A 19,844-nucleotide genomic window follows, 5' to 3' on the forward strand; every position below is an offset into this window, starting at 1 on the left:
TTTTGTATCAAGATGGGGTGGCTCCTCCCATAAATCCTCAAGAACAACAACAAAAGCACGCTCGACCTCATCAAGCATCTCCCATGTATAGCGAGACACTCTCACATCCTTCTGCCACTCTAGAGGGAAAGCAGGCTCATCATTTTCATCAAGGAAAAAGGGGCGAACCCCTTCAACAGCACGGACTCGGAAGAAATAATTCTTAAAGTCTTTAAAAGACTCATCGTACATGGCAAAAACTTTATGCCCCTGGGCCGACCTGAAAGAAACCCAGGAAGCTTTCTTTTTGGAGGAACCACCAGGCTTGGCAGAGACAAAAATATAAAGAAAAAGAGTCTGAGAAGGTGTTACGCCTAACTCTCGGCAAAGTAGCTGAAAGATCTTGATAAAACCCCAGGAATTCGAGTGAAGCTGGGATGGGGCAATATTACACGACCACAACAGGTCGGCCTCGAAAGCAGAAAAAGGGAAAGTAATGTCTAACTGGCTGAAGAAATACTCATAAGCATAGAAGAAGGGACGCTCCCCCTCGACAGAAGTAGGAAAACAAACCCTCTCGTCAGAGTCGGCAGCTACAAGCTCATAATCCCTCTTCTGGGCACCGCTACCACAATCCTATGACGTTTCCTCAGCTCTACACAAAATTCAGCATCCATGACAGAAACACACATCAAGACAAGGGAGTTCAGCCAATCAGACATCCCCTCGGGAACTTTGGAAGACACCTCTACAATGTAATTGCGAGAAGACATGAGGCCGACTAATCCTACAAATAAGAAAAGAAGATTGGATTACTAAAAAACATCTCGGACGAGGGGCAAAATAACTCGACTAATATGATACAGGCAAACAAACAGAAAAGAAAAACCCCAAGACTCAAACCAAAGCCCTAGGGCATCCTTTGGAGGCAGTAACAAAGCAAGGTTTCAGGAAGTTTCTACGGCTTACGTCACGACATTCATCAAACAAGAAAAGAAGGTTTAAATAAAACAAGGAAAGTAAAAACTTCCAAAAAGGTCATTTAAGCCACTATTTTTCTACAGTCAAAGCAGAGAATCATCAAAGACACAACTTTTGGAGAACCAAACAAAAACCATCATCAGAAGCACAAGCAGAAACAGCGACAATATGCAAAAACCCTAAAAACATCAAGCAAAGGCGAAGAAATTCATACAAAAGACAAAGAAACTCCAGAACACGCAACAATCAGGCGCAGTGATGACAAGTCATCTTAGCCTAGTTTCACTAGTCTTTTTCCTTTGTTTTCATTTAGTTTTATGCACTTTCTTAAGCCACAAGTAAGTCAATTGGGTGGAATTTCATGTTTCCTTAGATTCAATCAACTATGGATGAATTGATGCATTTTTATGAGTTTTATGCCATAATTACTTATATGACAAGAAAAAGAATAACTCTCATGATTAGAGCATAGCTTTGATGCAAATGTTGGTTGATGATAGGTGGAACAAAGCTTGGAAGAAGGTTGCAAGAATGGCTTGAAAAGAGGGATTCACGTTTGAGCTAACATTTGCCTCAAACGTTAACTCAAACGTGAGAAGCAGATAAAGAACACCCTGGAGAAGAGCCAACATTTGCGCCAACATTTGCCTCAAACGTTCAGGCAAACGTTGGCTGAAGAAGGAGCAAGGGATGGCAATGTTTGAGCCAATGTTTGCCTCAAACGTGAGGTCAAACGTTGGCCACATATGAGCAAGGAAGAGCTCTCCTAGGCATGGCAACGTTTGAGCCAACGTTTGCCTCAAACGTGAGGTCAAACGTTGGCTACATTTTGGCAAGAAAGAGCAAGCAAAAGCACCCCTGAAGCAAGCCAACATTTGCGCCAACGTTTGCCTCACGTGAGGTCAAACGTTGGCGCCATTTTAGCATGAAGAAGAGTCCATGGTTTGTGAGTTAATTGAGCCACGTTTGCGCCAACGTTTGCCTCAAATGTTGGGCCAAACGTTGGCCAAAAAGAGAGCATGGGGAGATCCATGTTTGAGCTCACGTTTGACCTCAAACGTTGAGCCAAACGTGGATGATAGCATCTTGGCCTAGCTACATAAGTTTACACAAGTGACGTTGAGTCAACATTTGCCTCAAACGTTGACTCAAACGTGAATGGTTCATGGCCCGGTTCACTAATGGATTTCTTCCCAACACCAAGAGCAATCAACGGAGGCCACTATCAACCCAATTCCATCAAGACTAAAGGCCCAATTCAAGGCTTAATGATCATTTGAAGAAAGTGTATAAATAGCTTAGGATTTGAAGTTTTAGGGAGCTTTTTTGTTTAGAGTTTTCTTTAAGAGTTTTCATAGTATTCACAGTAGAGAACCTTTGGGTTTTGAGCTATTTGGAGATTTAGAGTCTTGGGTGTTGAAGAATTGAGGAAATTCTGTCTCAATCTCACATTGAGATCTCTTTTTGTTTCTTTCACTGCACCATTAGAGAATTGAGATTTGAATCCAAGTTTTCTTCTGTTTTGATTTTTAATCTTTTGCAATTGAATTCTAAATTTGGATCTAAGAAGGCAGTGAGATCTAGACTTGGTTATCTAGTCTCTTGAGTCCTGAGATCTACATCTTTCAATTTCAATTTCCTTGTTACATTGCTACACCAAGTTTATTTTCATTTGCATTTAAGATCCGGTTCAATTAGATCCATCTTCTACGTTTCTGTTTGTTGAGATTTACTGCTCTCTTGTTTAATTTTTGCAATCCCACATCCCTGATCCATTTACAATTCAAGCCATTTACATTTCTTGCATTCTAAGATTCTGCAATTTATATTTCTTGCATTCTAAGTTTCTGCCATTTAATTTCTTGTTCTTTAAGATTCAGCACTTTTATTTTTTGTTCTCTTTAATTTCCTGCAATTTACCCCTCTCCCTTTACTTTTCATGCAATTTAATTTCTGTTAATCACAAATCACTCAACCAACTCTTGATCTGCTTGACTAAATCAACCACTAAACTAAAATTGCTCAATCCTTCAATCCCTGTGGGATCGACCTCACTCATGTGAGTTATTATTACTTGATGCGACCTGGTACACTTGCCGGTGAGTTTTGTGTCGGATCGTTTTCCGCAAATCAAGTTTTTGGCGCCGTTGCCGGGAATTGAATAGATTGACAATGATTAAGTGAGGTGGTAGTTTAGATCAAGCACTTTTTCTTTTCTGTTTCTCTAATTTTTGACTGACACACTAACTGTTTGAAATTTTGCTTAAACTAAACTTCATTCTAGCAATAGATTGATGTGTTACTAGTGGTGTTTCTTATGTTTTTTTTGTATGTCAGGTACAGGGAGATCCATTCCTGTTTTATCTGAAACTGACCAGAGAACTCTTAGAAGGTTAAGAAGAGCTGAAAGAGGGAAAAATATTGTTGGAGAGGAAGAATCTGAGGAAGAATATCACGAGATGGAAGGAGATCCATCTAATCCAGGAGGAGGGGTTAACAATAACCCACAACAGAGGAGAGTACTGGCCTCCTATACCTTTGCAAATGCTAGACATTGTGGAAGCAGCATTGTCACCCCTAATGTCAATGCAAATAACTTTGAACTGAAGCCACAACTCATCACATTGGTCTAAAACAATTGCTCGTTTGGGGAGGACCATTGGAGGATCCAAATCAACATCTATCTACCTTCTTAAGGATTTGTGATACTGTCAAATCCAATGGCGTGAATCCTGAAACCTACAAGCTTCTGCTGTTCCCGTTTTCATTAAGGGACAAGGCCGCACAATGGCTTGAAACTTTTCCCCAAGGAAGTATCACTAGTTGGGATAACTTGGTGACTAAATTTCTAGCCAAATTCTATCCACCCCAAAGAGTCATCAGGCTGAAAACTGAGGTGCAGACATTCGCACAATTAGATGCCGAATCCTTGTATGAAGCATGGGAGAGGTACAAAGCCTTAATCAGAAAGTGTCCTCCAGAGATGTTCAATGAATGGGACGTGCTGCAAAATTTCTATGAAGGCCTGACATTGAAATCTCAAGAGGCATTAGATCATTCTGCTGGAGGTTCACTACAACTAATGAAAACTGCTGAGGAAGCCCAGAATCTTGTGGATATGGTGGCCAACAATCAATATTTCTTTGCTCATCAAAGAAACCGCCAACCATCACAAACGAGAGGAGTAATGGAGCTAGAAGGAGTAGACTCAATCTTGGCTCAAAACAAGATGATGCAACAGCAAATTCAACAACAATTTGAGCAAATGGCCAAGAGGATTGATAGCCTCCAAGTTGCAGCAGTTAACACAAGCCAACCATCATCCACATGGGGGCAAAATGAAGAAACTCAAGAGGAGCAGTAGCAAGAACAAGTCCAGTACATGCACAACCAAAATTCTGGACAGAATGAAGTGTATGGTGACACATACAATCCATCCTGGAAGAACCACCCAAACCTCAGATGAGGAGATAATCACCACCAGAATCAACAACCATGGCAGAGGAACTCAAACCAAAACACTTCCAGAAACAACCAAAACCACAACCAGCTGCAAACTAACCAAAACCCTTACAGAAAACCTCAAAATAACTACCCCAATCCCAACCATTACCAATCCAATAACCAACCCACCAATCAAAATGCCCACCATCCACCACCCACATCTCACAACCCACCACAAGCATCACCTGAATCTCAAAGACTCACTAACTTGGAAACTTTGATAGACAAAATGTGGAAACACCAGGAAATGACAACCAAGAACCATGAAGCCTCCATGAAGAGCCTAGAGAGGCAGATTGGGCAAATCTCCAAGCAGATTTCTGTTGAGAGACCTTCAAGCTCACTGCCGAGTGATACAATCCCAAATCCTAAGGAAGAATGCAAGGCGATACAATTAAGGAGTGGGAAAACATTGATGAGCAACAATGACACTACAAAGAAGCAAGCAGAGAGCAGCAAAAGACCAATAGAAGATGAAAAGCAAACAAAGGCAGATGAAGCCAAGGATCAAGTTGTGATGCCAAACAAGAGCACTGAGAAACTCAAAGAGAAGAACAACCAAACACACAACTCAAAAGAAGTAATTCAAGGACAGCAGCAAGGGGTAAAGATCAGTACACCTCCACTACCATACCCTCAGAGGTTCAGCAAAGAGACTAAGGACCAACATTTTCATAAGTTCCTTAAAACTTTCAAAAAGCTGGAAATCAATATTCCCTTGGCTGAAGCACTCGAGCAAATGCCTCTGTATGCCAAGTTTTTGAAGGAGCTTATCAACAAGAAAAGAAGTTGGGATGAGAAAGAGACCATAGTGCTTACTGAGGAATGCAGGGCTTTGATTCAAAAAGGGCTTCCTCCTAAGCTTGAGGACCCCGGAAGCTTCTTGCTGCCTTGCACCATTGGGGAATTAACCATCACTAAGGCAATGTGCGATCTAGGAGCAAGCATTAACTTAATACCCTTCTCTTTGGTGAAAAAGTTGCGTATAGAGGAAGTTAGACCAGTACAGATGTCTCTAGAGCTGGTAGATAAGTCAATGGTATACCCAAGGGGTGTGATTGAAAACCTTCTAGTCAAGGTAGACAAATTCATATACCCTGCAGATTTTGTAGTTCTAGATTCAGATGAGGATGAAAGTGACTCCATCATACTTGGGAGGCCGTTCTTGGCCACTGCTAGGGCTATCATAGACGTAGAGTGAGGAGAATTAACTCTCAGAATGCATGATAAGAGTGTCACTGTGAAAGTATTACCAGAAGCGCAGCTTAGTGTAGAAGAAAGACTATATGGAACTCGACAAGGAAGAATCACAGTTAAAGGAAGAAAGTAACAAGGTGATTCACAGCAACATCCCAAGGCAAAAGATTGTGCAGAATGATGAAGAATTCCAAGAGGATATTGGAGTATTAGTCACTGAGAAGAGAGATCTCCAAAGTAAGCAATCGGCTAGAGAAGAAAGATCAACAAAAGAAAGGAAGAAACACAAAAATAAAACAAAAAGAAGTTGGAAGAACAGAAAGATTCCAACAGAAGGGCTATCCAAAGGTGATAAAGTGCAATTGATCTACCAACAACTGGGAACAAACCAACAGACTGATGACTACTACACTGTCAGCAATGCTGAAATTGAACATCAAGGAACAAAGAGGAGGATCACAGTCAGGGGGGACAAGTTGAGGCACTACAATCATCAACCACCATAAAAGAAAACCCCAGTGTCAAGCTAGTGACAATAAAAGAGCGCTCCATGGGAGGCAACCCATGATTTAAGATTTATGTCATTTTAAAATTCAATAAGCTATGATCACCTGAGCATGATTTCTTTTCTTTTCATGAACGTACTTAATGAATGCATGCACTGTTTTGAAACATATGCTAAGGCTTCTAAGTTTGGTGTGCCTTCAAGCACACCAAACCAGTGTTACAAATATTTTCATACTGTATGTTCAGTTATCCTGATAAAGCATATGACCAAACACTAAGTTTGGTGTCTGCATAGGTGGACATTTTCAGAAGATCAAAAATTCCTTTCTCTTCATGAAAATAAAAAAAAAAAAGTCATGCACCAATGATAAAAAAAAAGAGAGAAAAAGAAAAAAATTATTTAATGAAAGCATTTCTTATAAATATTTAACCAAGAGTGACGTTGGGATTTCAAGAACACTAGTTGGAGGAAGAAACATTTTTTTCAACTATATGACCAAACATTAAGTTTGGTGTCCTCCAAGAAAAGTCACGGTTAAAATAGATATAAGGAATGAGAGTTCATATAGTTGTTAATAAAGGAAGTACTCTTGCAACGGTTTGATAATGTTGATCTTTGTTGTCTTGTTGTGATGGTTAGGTGGTCAAAGAACACTCAATGAAAGAGACAAGACAAAGGGAGAGTATAGCATGAGGACAAAATCCCATCACATGTCTCAAAAAGTGAATCTGCCACTCCTTGGAATGATCACGTTGAAAATCATTGAAGAAGTAAAAATTTGTCCTCATTCACCCTCACATGCACACCTTTGATTCGCATAACACCCAATTGTATCCCAGCCCTCCATTGTTCATTTAAGTAATTATAACACACCACCTTCAAAGCCATGCACATAACCAAAGAGTTGCACACCCCCTGCAATCCAACCATTCAAACTCCATTCCCTCTATCATTCTTCATCATGTAAGCTCAGCCCCAAATTTTTCTCTGAACACATCAAAATCTCCAACTTTCTTCACACCCCCTCTAATCTCAAAAAGATCAGCCAATCAAGCAATCATGGCCTCTTCCTCAAGAACCAAACGAAGGAGAGGAAAGGAGCCCATGGTTGAAGAAAACACCCCTGAATTTGACCAGTGGAAATTTAGATCTTGGTACCATCAACTACAACTTGAATGGATGAGTCAGAAGAAGATATATCCAGAGGTTCCACTTCTATTGCCGGACGATGAGTGCCAAGAAATGAAAGCCAAGATTAGGAAGAGGAGGTGGGAGGAGCTCATTTCACCAATTACCAAAATTAATGCGAACATTATATGGGAATTCTATGCCAATACCCCAAGGACCGAAATGAATCAAGCTCCAACTTATAAGAGTTATGTGCGGGGAACTGAAGTAGATTTTAGCCCAAACACTATCATAAAAGTATTGAAACTGAGGGCAACCTATTTGGATAAGCCAGGATACCATCAAAGGCTAAATGAAGAGCAAGACTATGATGAGATTGCCAGTGAGATTAGTGTAGTCAACACGGAGTGGGTAGGAACTACTAAAAACAAGTACAAGTACTTGAGAAGAGGAGATCTCACTCCTGAAGCAAAATGTTGGTATGAGCTAATGAAGAGATCAATCTTAGGCACAGTAAACAACTCGAAGGTCAATAAGAAGAGAGCTATCATGTTATATTGCATAATAACGGGAGGAGAAGTGAAGATCCATGAGATCATTGCAAATGACATTCAAATGTTAGCAGAGAAAAATTCGGCCGAAGGGTGGTTACACTACCCGAGCACCATTATGCGTTTATGTACGAAAAAGCCAAGGTGCCAATGGAAGAGGTAAATCCAACATGGCTGAACCCAGGCATGCCTATAACCATTGAAAGAATGATGATCGTTACTGAAGTACAGCAGAGCCGAAGACTACCAAGAGGAAGGCAAAGAAATGAACCAATGGAGGAAGAAGAGCCATAAGAGGAAGAAGAACAGCAACACATTCCACCACATAACACTCTAGATATGACTCAAATGCAGGAAGCAATTGGAAGATTATCACAACAATACATGAGAATTCAAGAAAGGCAAGAGGAATACCATTCCCATTACATGAAAAACCAATAAGAGCAAGAGGAATGGCAGGTGAGAATGATGAACAGACAAAGTGAGTTTGAGTCAAAATTCTTCGTGATGCAAGAGGAGCATGCTTTTCAATCTCACGAATCATTTGGAAAGTTAGCACAAATGCAAGCTGAAAATATGAAGGCTCTCAAAGAGTTCACAACTCTCCAAGATGAAAGATATGAAGTCCAAGCCGACTACAACATAAATAGTCAAATCAAAATGAACTATATTGGAGAGCATCTGCACAACATGGATCCAGCATTTCCAACTTTCGATGAGTTCTTCAAAGGGAAAAGTGAGATAGAAGTAAGCAAGGCTATGAGACTTGAAGATAGAGTAGAGGAGGCGATGAATAAAGCTGGGTTTTGGCGGGGTCAACAGACAACAGACATGGACACAGGGAACACCAACACCCAAGCAAATGAAAGAAGCAAGAAAAAGCCTGATACATGAAAGGTGGACCTGCTCCTTACTACAAAGAAAGCATGCATCATTTCTGTATAAAGTAGTCTTTGCATCCTTATTAGGTCATTTTAGTTAATGGTCTTTGCATTATGTTTGTTTTCTTAAAATAAGTGAGTTAGTCTAAGTGTGTGCTTGTGTGTTTACTTTCACTTAACTAATGCATGCTTTGTCCCCTGCATCCTTTCAATTCAATAAAAGAAATGTTTGAAGCATGAAGTAAGATGGTTCATTGTTAGCTAGAAGTCAAATAATAGTAAGTGGTGGCATGTATGTGTGATTGTGTGGCAACTTATTATTAGTGAATAAAAGGAATAGATTGTTCTCATTTTAAGAAGAAAGTAGTTCACTGTCTATGAATCTCAACAAAATAAAAGACCTTGGGTGAAAAGAAAAACAAAAAGAGAAGAGAAAAAGCCAAAAGTGGCAACAGAACAAAAGAAAAATAAAAAGAAACAAAGCCAAACACCAATAGTTTGAACTTTAGAATATATGCCTGTGGTGTCTTTGTACTAGGATCTGCTTGGATTATTAAGTTCTTTGGAGTGCATTAACACTTGGTAACTTGGGTTAACTAACCCGGGATTATCAACTGAAAGTCCACTATCAAGAGCAACCTAACTGCAAGACATTTAGTAACCCAAATAGGTGCTGGGCATCAATGTTCTAAGAAGGGATGTGAGCCAAGTGTCTAAAGTGAATAATGTGTCAAGCATAAACAAAGAAAAGAGCTTGTTACACATGACACTGAACTAAAGCTTATAAAGTAAAAATTCAGTAAACAAGGACAAGGGAATAATGAGAGGTCATAGTAGTGTCTTGCTTGATGCTTAGAGAGAACTTTCTAGGCCTACTTATCAATAAGAAGTGAGTAGTTACATATCTGCATAAAACCCCATGAGCTACCAATAATACTCTGCTAACATGAGCATTCTCTTTTGTTTTCATTCTTTCTTCTTAATAATTCTTTTCTTGCTTAGGGACAAGCAAGTTTTAAGTTTGGTGTTGTGATGACAAGTCATCTTAGCCTAGTTTCACTAGTCTTTTTCCTTTGTTTTCATTTAGTTTTATGCACTTTCTTAAGCCACAAGTAAGTCAATTGGGTGGAATTTCATGTTTCCTTAGATTCAATCAACTATGGATGAATTGATGCATTTTCATGAGTTTTATGCCATAATTACTTATATGACAAGAAAAAGAATAACTCCCATGATTAGAGCATAGCTTTGATGCAAATGTTGGTTGATGATAGGTGGAACAAAGCTTGGAAGAAGGTTGCAAGAATGGCTTGAAAAGAGGGATTCACGTTTGAGCTAACGTTTGCCTCAAACATTAACTCAAACGTGAGAAGCAGATGAAGAACACCCTGGAGAAGAGCCAACGTTTGCGCCAATGTTTGCCTCAAACGTTGAGGCAAACGTTGGCTGAAGAAGGAGCAAGGGATGGCAACGTTTGAACCAACGTTTGCCTCAAACGTGAGGTCAAACGTTTGCCACATATGAGCAAGGAAGAGCACTCCTGGGCATGGCAACGTTTGAGCCAACGTTTGCCTCAAACGTGAGGTCAAACGTTGGCTACATTTTGGCAAGGAAGAGCAAGCAAAAGCACCCCTGAAGTAAGCCAACGTTTGCGCCAACGTTTGCCTCAAATGTAAGGTCAAACATTGGCGCCATTTTAGCATGAAGAAGAGTCCATGGTTTGTGAGTTAATTGAGCCACGTTTGCGCCAACGTTTGCCTCAAACGTTGGGCCAAACGTTGGCCAAAAAGAGAGCATGGGGAGATCCACGTTTGAGCTCATGTTTGACCTCAAACGTTGAGCCAAACGTGGATGACAGCATCTTGGCCTAGCTGCATAAGTTTACACAAGTGACGTTTGAGTCAACGTTTGCCTCAAACGTTGACTCAAACGTGAATGGTTCATGGCCCGGTTCACTAATGGATTTCTTCCCAACACCAAGAGCAATCAACGGAGGCCACTATCAACCCAATTCCATCAAGACTAAAGGCCCAATTCAAGGCTTAATGATCATTTGAAGAAAGTGTATAAATAGCTTAGGATTTGAAGTTTTAGGGAGCTTTTTCGTTTAGAGTTTTCTTTAAGAGTTTTCATAGTATTCACAGTAGAGAACCTTTGGGTTTTGAGCTATTTGGAGATTTAGAGTCTTGGGTGTTGAAGAATTGAGGAAATTCTGTCTCAATCTCACCTTGAGATGTCTTTTTGTTTCTTTCACTACACCATTGGAGAATTGAGATTTGAATCCAAGTTTTCTTCTGTTTTGATTTTTAATCTTTTGCAATTGAATTCTAAATTTGGATCTAAGAAGGCAGTGAGATCTAGACTTGGTTATCTAGTCTCTTGAGTCCTGAGATCTACATCTTTCAATTTCAATTTCCTTGTTACATTGCTACACCAAGTTTATTTTCATTTGCATTTAAGATCCGGTTCAATTAGATCCATCTTCTACGTTTCTGTTTGTTGAGATTTACTGCTCTCTTGTTTAATTTTTGCAATCCAACATCCCTGATCCATTTACATTTCTTGCATTCTAAGATTCTGCAATTTACATTTCTTGCATTCTAAGATTCTGCCATTTAATTTCTTGTTCTTTAAGATTCAGCTCTTTTATTTTCTGTTCTCTTTAATTTACTGCAATTTACCCCTCTCCCTTTACTTTTCATGCAATTTAATTTCTGTTAATCACAAATCACTCAACCAACTCTTGATCTGCTTGACTAAATCAACCACTAAGCTAAAATTGCTCAATCCTTCAATCTCTGTGGGATTGACCTCACTCATGTGAGTTATTATTACTTGATGCGACCCGGTACACTTGCCGGTGAGTTTTGTGTCGGATCGTTTTCCGCACATCACGCAGTAAAAGAAGCAAGATCCAAACTTTCTCCAAACAAAATCAAACTTTCTCAAAATCAGACATAAAAATAACAGAGGAGGAAAAAATCGAACCTGTAAAATAGAAGAAAACCTCGAAAGAAAGTTGAAGAGCAAGAAGCGGCAGAGCCACCCCTCGAACGGAAAATTTCGCCGGAAGAAGACGAAGGGAGAAATCCAGAATCACTCCTTTTTTCTACAGAAAAAGCTAGTAGAGCAGGCGTCGCAGGAAGAAACTGTGAAACTCTAGGGAAAAACAGAAAATGAGAAAGCAGAGGGGGAGGTTACGAAGAAAAATGAAGAAGAGAAACCGTTTCTGATGGCAAAATTCAAAACAAAAACCAAAGGAAACGGGGCATTTGAAGTCAATTAATGAGGGTATTAAACCCTCGCACGTTCCCAAAGCGATGATATAAAAGCGTGCGCTTTTAAAGAAAAACGTTCCACATTCAAAAAGACTCTATAAAGAAAGGAATCGACAAAATGCTTGAGTTTGGCTTCACTAGAGAAGGACTGAAGTCAAGGACTCGACCTCAACAAAAAGACCGAGCTCAAGCAGGGACATTGTTCATACCCTGGGTCGAGCTATCCGACCAAGGATGATCGGAGACAAAGCGACCGACCTCTTCAGGTCAGACTATCCGACCTCTTTACAAAAGAGGTCGGCCAAATCGACAAGAAAACCCAAAAAGGGCCCAACTCAAGGAATACGACCCAAATCCAAAGGCCGCCCAGGCCTATAGAGATAAAGGGGTTTCGTTGAAGATAAGCTGACCTCACCCAAAGATAAGATTAGATAAGATAAGATAACTAACTTATCTTATCTAAGAAGGTCACTTCTCACCATTATAAATACACTGGAGCACCCAGGTATAACTCATACTCTGATTCTACAATAAACCTGCTTAATACCCGTGCTAACTTAAGCATCGGAGTCTCTTGCAGGTACCCCACTGATGACATGCCATCATGTCATGTTTTTCTATGCTTTTTCATTTGTTTTCAATAGGTTTTATGCTCTTTCTTGAGCCTTAAGTAAGCAAATTGGGTAGAATTTCATATTTCCTTTGATTCAATCAACCATGGATGAATTAATGCAATTTCATGAGATTTTGTGCTATAATTGTCATATATTATGAAAGAAACACAATCTCATGATTTGGAGCATCGCTTTGATTGTTTTAATTGATTGATGATAGGTGAAAAGAGTTTTGAAGAAGGTTGAAGAAAGAAGGAATGGCTAGGAGCAAGAGAGAACAAAAAGTTTGAGCCAAAGTTTGCCTCAAACTTTAGCTCAAACTTTTGGAAGAGTTGAAAACACCCTGGAGGAAAAAGCTTGAGCCAACGTTTGCCTCAAACTTTTTGGCAAACGTTGGCATCACAAAAGCAACACCCTGGAGGAGAAAAGCTTGCGCCAACGTTTGCCTCAAGCTTTTTGGCAAACGTTGGCGCCACACTTACACACCCTGGAGGAAAAAGCTTGAGCCAACGTTTGCCTCAAACTTTTTGGCAAATGTTGGCACCACACACCACAACAGCCTGAAGGGGTATACTTCCAACAAGAATAACTTGAGCTACAGAGCTCCAAATGAGGTGATTCAAAAAGCAATGGAAAGTAGGAATCGAGAGCTTTCCAAGCATATATGGCACTTCATGGTGGATGATGGTGTTTTTGCGGAAGACAAAAAATGAATTTCAAACACACAAATCTAACCGGCAAGTATACCGGGTCGCATCAAGTAGTAAAACTCACGTGAGTGAGGTCGATCCCACAGGGATTGATGGATCAAGCAACTTTAGTGGGTGATTAGTTTAGTCAAGCTAACATTGATGTGAATTGTGTGAAATTGCAACCAATAGGAAGTAAAGGACAATGAATTTAAAGTTGCAGAATGTAAATTGGTAAGTAACTTAAGGGGCAAGAAATGTAAATTGCAAGAATCTTAAATTGCAAGAAATGTAAATTGCATGAAAAGTAAAGGGGCTGGGGTGCTGGAAATTAAATAGAGCAATATATCAGAATTCAAAACTCTTGCAGCAAGCTTAAATTGTAGGAAAGTAATTTGGGAGCAATTGCAGAGGAATTTAAAATTGTGCAGGAAATGTAAATGAGATTTGCAGCAGGCTTAATGTAAATTGAATTGAGGAACCGAACAGAAAATGAAATGCAGCTCAATTGCAAAATCTAAATGAGAGGTTGAAGATCTCAGGAAATCAATGAGACTAGAAAACAAGTCTAGATCTCAATTCCTTCCTTGATTCGCTAGCAAACAAGATGCAGGAAAATTAAAGATGAAAGCGATGAAACGAACTTTGATTCAAATCACAATTCACTTGAAAGTTTGCAGAAGAAGAAAACAGAGAGAATTCTCAAGGTGAGATTGAAACATAATTTCTTCAATTCTCAACCCAAGATTCAAAACAAAAAGAAAAACTAAAGAGAGAGAGTTTTGTATTCCTAATGCTCCCTAGTGGAGCTCGCCCCCCAATAAAATGAAACAGATGCCTATTTGTAGGCATTTTTACAAAATGAAAATAAAATTCAAAACAAATTACAGTTAAAATGAAATTTCTATTCTAACTATCTCTTGTGCCTTTGAGTGGTGTCAATTGGGCCCTTGCTCTTGATGGAATTGGGTTGAAGATAGCCTCTATTGATTGCTCTTGGAGTTGGAGAGAAACCTATTTGTGAACCGGGCCATGAACCAGAAAAGCTTGAGTAAAAGTTTGAGGTCAAACTTTTACTCAAACTTTTTATATCAGCTAACATTCCTTGCTGCCATCCACGTTTGAGCCAAAGTTTGAGGTCAAACTTTGAGCCAAACGTGGATCCCTTTTGTATGCTTCTTGGGGGCTACTTTGTCCTCTTGTCACGTTGCAAATTTTATGCCCAATATAGACTATTATATATAGTTGGAAAGCTCTGAATGTCAGCTTTCTAACCCACTTGGAATCACCTCAATTGGACATCTACAACTCAAGTTATGCTCCTTTGAAGAGGACAAGGTCGCTGGCTTTGGTGTGCAGCGTTTGAGGCGACGTTTGACCTCAAATGTGGACGAAAACGCCAGGTTCTGGAGGCTCAAATGCATTGTCCACCCCATACTATTATATATTGTTGGAAAGCTCTGAATGTCTACTTTCCAATGATGTTGGAAGCGCATCATTTAGAGCTCCACAGCTCGAGTTATGCTCTGTCGAAGGTGTAGAGGTCAGTTGGCCTCACTGCAGGTTGCCACCATGTTCGTTTATGCACATTTCGGGTCAGTTTTCTCCCTTAATTTTAGTGTTCACCATGCAGTGCCATATATGCTTTGAAAGCTCTCGATTCCTACTTTCCATTGCTTTTCGAATCACCTCATTTGGAGCTCTGTAGCTCAAGTTATTCTTGTTGGAAGTATACCCTTCAGGCTGTTGTGGCGCCAACGTTTGCCTAAAAGCTTGAGGTCAAACGTTGGCGCAAGCTTTTGCTCTCCAGGGTGTATTTGTTGTGGCGCCAACGTTTGAGCAAAAGTTTGACCTCAAACGTTGGCGCAAGCTTTTTCCTCCAGGGTATTGATTTTGTGATGCCAACGTTTGCCAAAAAGTTTGAGGCAAACGTTGGCTCAAGCTTTTCTCCCAAAAGTTTGAGCTAAAGTTTGAGGCAAACTTTTGCTCAAACTTTTTATTCTCTCTTGCTCCTAGCCATTCCTTCTTTCTTCAACCTTCTTCAAAACTCTTTTCACCTATCATCAATCAACCAAACACATCAAAGCTTTGCTCAAAATCATGAGTTTGTTATCCTTTCATAATATATGACAATTATAGCATAAAATCTCATGAAATTGCATTAATTCATCCATGGTTGATTAAATCAAAGGAAACATGGAAATCTACCCAATTGGCTTGCTTATGGCTTATGAAAGTGCATAAAACCTATTGAAAACAAAGGAAAAAGCATAGAAAAACATGACATGGTGACATGTCATCACAACACCAAACTTAAACCTTGCTTGTCCCCAAGCAAGAAAAGAATCATGCAATAGAGATTGACAATCCAAGGTAAGAAGAATAGCAACTCAATGTTCATGGCAAGCTAGTTTTCTATGCATGCTACAATTACAAAAGAGATGTAAATGATTGATGCTTCTCTCTAGCTTAATTTATGAAATCTTTCTCTTATATTTCTTCCTTGAATCAAGCTTTTGATTTTCTTATTAGCTTCTCCTTTTGGGTGCTTTGCCCCATGAGTTGATAACAAAGCTACGACTTCTAAATGCTTTGTTTTCAAGTATTACCACTTGATACATAAGCACCACAAGCATTTGATTAGAGGACTTCATTAAGCTCATTTTTCTTTTCTTTTCTTGACTCTCTAATCATTGATGCTCAGAGCCTTGAGCTTTGAGGGAGTGCTTTTGCACTTGAGCCTAGCCTTGACTTCTAAGTGTTTTGTTTTCAAGCATTTGGCTTGATACATAAACACCACAAGTACTTAACAAATAAATTGCCATTGGTACTCAGAGCCTTCAGCTTTCTCATTCTTTCCCTTTTTCTTTTCTTGCTCTTTTTTGCTTTTTCTTTCAAGGATTTCATGATTTTCAAAAGATTTCACAAAATGTACTAGATGAAAACTTCAATTAAATAAAATCCAATGCAATTGAGCAACAATTAATCATACTTGCTTTCCAATACTTGTATGCACATGCTAAACTCTTCTTTAATTCCTTGTTTGTTTATGATCATGATGCTTTACTGCTTTTGAATTCACAAAACTCAAGTTGGTAATCATAATGGCACAGCACCATGTTGCAATTTAGAAATCAAACTATGCCTTTTCATACACACATGCATACAGAGAAGGTAAAGACAATCATGCAGTTTATAGTGCTTGAAACAAATGAGAGGAAAAGGAACTTTACAACCTTGTAGTTCATCTTCTCTATTGTTGTCATTTTCCTCTATTCTTCCTCCTTCCCTTGCCAAACTCAGAATGCTTGCTCATCCTCAAGCAACAATTAGAACAATGGCTATGGGGCTAAGATGGATCATGAGTGTCTTACACAATGAAAGGTTAGTAGTACATGTGTTCTAAGCAACCAAAATTGAAGATAGTAATCAAGGCACAGGAGACAGAGACCTTGTGATTGCAAACTTAAGAAGGTGAGCATAATACTTTGCATAAAGAATAAGTGGCACACCAAACTTAGTGTGACACTTTCACTTAGAATTGATGCAAGTATCTTGTAAGGATTAGAACCAAATTTTGTTGCATAGCAACACCAAACTTAGAATGCAACCACATGTCAATTTATTTGAAATAAAACTAAATGAAAGAAACTGTTATATGTTAAATACAATCACCAAGTAAAGAATATGTCATGAATAAGGGTCTCTTGGTGATGTATTAACAAAAACAGTTAATAAAAGAAAGCAAACAAGTAAATGAATAGAGCAGAGAGAAAAACTAAATTATCCAAAATGACACTGCAAGGGGCATTATGATTATGAAGACAAGTAGTGTTGCTTGAATGAATTGCATAGAAAATAAGTGGCATACCAAACTTAGAATCTTGGTGTTTCACTTTCATTTTTTTGATTTGATGCAATCATCCAAAAGGATTGAAAACAATTTGTTGCAAGGCAACACCAAACTTAGAATGTAACCATATGCCAATTTATTGAAATTTAAACAAAGCAAGGAGAAGAAATGTACCTACTGTCTACCTGTTCTTTACTTTCTTCCTCTTCTTCCAATTTGTTAAGAGAAATGACTTCAAAGGAGGAGAAGTTTCAGCTACTGTCCCTTGCCTTGGCCTTTCCTCAGCAAGCTTCCTTTTGCAAATGGCTTGATTGATCTTGCTTGCTGGATTAGGGACAGAATTGGTGTTCTTGCTAGTTGCCTTCACTTCCTTGGATTCAAGACTTGGTTGCTGTGTGATTATTGGAGTTTTGTATTCATCCAGAGCCTTTTGAACTGGTGGTTCCATGAACTCCTCCTTCATGTACTTCTCTGCCTCACTTGAGTTTGGAATGACTTCCTCACTTTCTTGCTCTTCCACTTCCTCCCTTGCACTCAACATTTGCTTTAATAGCTCTTTTGTGGAGGAGGTTTGTTGTTCTTCCCAAGATTTCTTCATCTCCTCTTCATATTTTTCGATCACAGATTCAAGGGAAGTTTGTGAGGGTTGTGAACGTTCATGTTCCTTTGTCACCTCAAGTGCAGTTTCATTTTCAACCACCTCATTCTTCATTGAAAGTTCACTTGATGCAGTAGCCTCCTCATCTTACTCTTCCACTTTATCCTTCACATCCATCAATCGGTCTTTATTTTCCTTGCTTAGTGGTTCTGAGCATTTCCCTATGTTCTCTAATTGCTCATCCATCTTCTGAAGACGGATTTCTTGTTCTCTCCAGGATTGTTGTTGTTCCTTCATGAATTGTTCTTGTCTTTTCAACAATTCTCTGGATTTTTGAAGGGGATCTTCATTTTGCTCTTCCACCTCCTCCTTCTCATTTAGCATTTGATTGATCAACACTTCTATGTTTTTGAAGGAGTTCTCTTGTTCTTTCCATGATCTTTGTACTTCCCTTTCATGTCTTTCAAACATGGTTTCAAGCTTTGAGGGGCCTTGGTTCATAGAAATTTGTGTGGGTGGTGAGTTTTGGCAAGGATTTTGTGTGGAGACAAAGTCCAGTGATGAAGAATTTTCAGATGAAAAACTGGAAGGTGAGGTTGGAAAATTTTGTATAAGTGAATTGATAGTACGTTCGAGTGAAGATGGCTCTTGATAAGTGGAATATGGGCTCTCAAATGTTTTCTGGTTTTGCTCCCCCCAGCCATCATTAGAATAGCAACTTGCATCATTTTCTGGTGGAGGAAGATATCCCATATGAATTTTTTGCTCATCTTGTGTCTCTGAAGCGAATCTCCATGAATTGGAGTGCTCAGAAGGTGTATTCTCTTGGTGATATTCCCAGCCACCATTAGAGATTGGTGATGGTGGGTAATATCCAATAAAATTTGTTTGATCATAAGATGAGTTGAACTCCATTTGAATTTTGTAAAACACAACACCAAGGAAAATTGAAATTCATATCTTAGAGATGAATTTCTTAGTGAGGCAATAACTCAAACACCTTGGTTTCAACTTAGAACAGGGAACAAAAATAAAGAAAATGCTTGATCTAGACTTCTCACCCACTTAATCATTGTTGATCTAAATCAATCCCCGGCAACGGCGCCAAAAACTTGATGGTGCTTTTGCGGAAGACGAAAAACGAATTCCAAACACACAAATCTAACCGGCAAGTATACCGGGTCGCATCAAGTAGTAAAACTCACGTGAGTGAGGTCGATCCCACAGGGATTGATGGATCAAGCAACTTTAGTGGGTGATTAGCTTAGTCAAGCTAACATTGATGTGAATTGTGTGAAATTGCAACCAACAGGAAGTAAAGGACAATGAATTTAAAGTTGCAGAATGTAAATTGGCAAGTAACTTAAGGGGCAAGAAATGTAAATTGCAAGAATCTTAAATTGCAAGAAATGTAAATTTCATGAAAAGTAAAGGGGCTGGGGTGCTAAAAATTAAATAGAGCAATATATCAGAATTCAAAACTCATGCAGCAAGATTAAATTGAAGGAAAGTAATTTGGGAGCAATTGCAGAGGAATTTAAAATTGAGCAGTAAATGTAAATGAGATTTGCAGCAGGCTTAATGTAAATTGAATTGAGGAACCGAACAGAAAATGAAATGCAGCTCAATTGCAAAATCTAAATGAGAGGTTGAAGATCTCAGGAAATCAATGAGACTAGAAAACAAGTCTAGATCTCAATTCCTTCCTTGATCCGCTAGCAAACAAGATGCAGGAAAATTAAAGATGAAAGCGATGAAACGAACTTTGATTCAAATCACAATTCACTTGAAAGTTTGCAGAAGAAGAAAACAGAGAGAATTCTCAAGGTGAGATTGAAACAGAATTTCTTCAATTCTCAACCCAAGATTCAAAACAAAAAGAAAAACTAAAGAGAGAGAGTTTTGTATTCCTAATGCTCCCTAGTGGAGCTCGCACCCCAATAAAATGAAACAGATGCCTATTTATAGGCATTTTTACAAAATGAAAATGAAATTCAAAGCAAATTACAATTAAAATGAAATTTCTATTCTAACTATCTCTTGTGCCTTTGAGTGGTGTCAATTGGGCCCTTGCTCTTGATGG

Source organism: Arachis ipaensis, chromosome B3 (assembly GCF_059453495.1).
Source record: "Arachis ipaensis isolate K30076 ecotype BB chromosome B3, ASM5945349v1, whole genome shotgun sequence".
Classification (NCBI taxonomy): domain Eukaryota; kingdom Viridiplantae; phylum Streptophyta; class Magnoliopsida; order Fabales; family Fabaceae; genus Arachis; species Arachis ipaensis.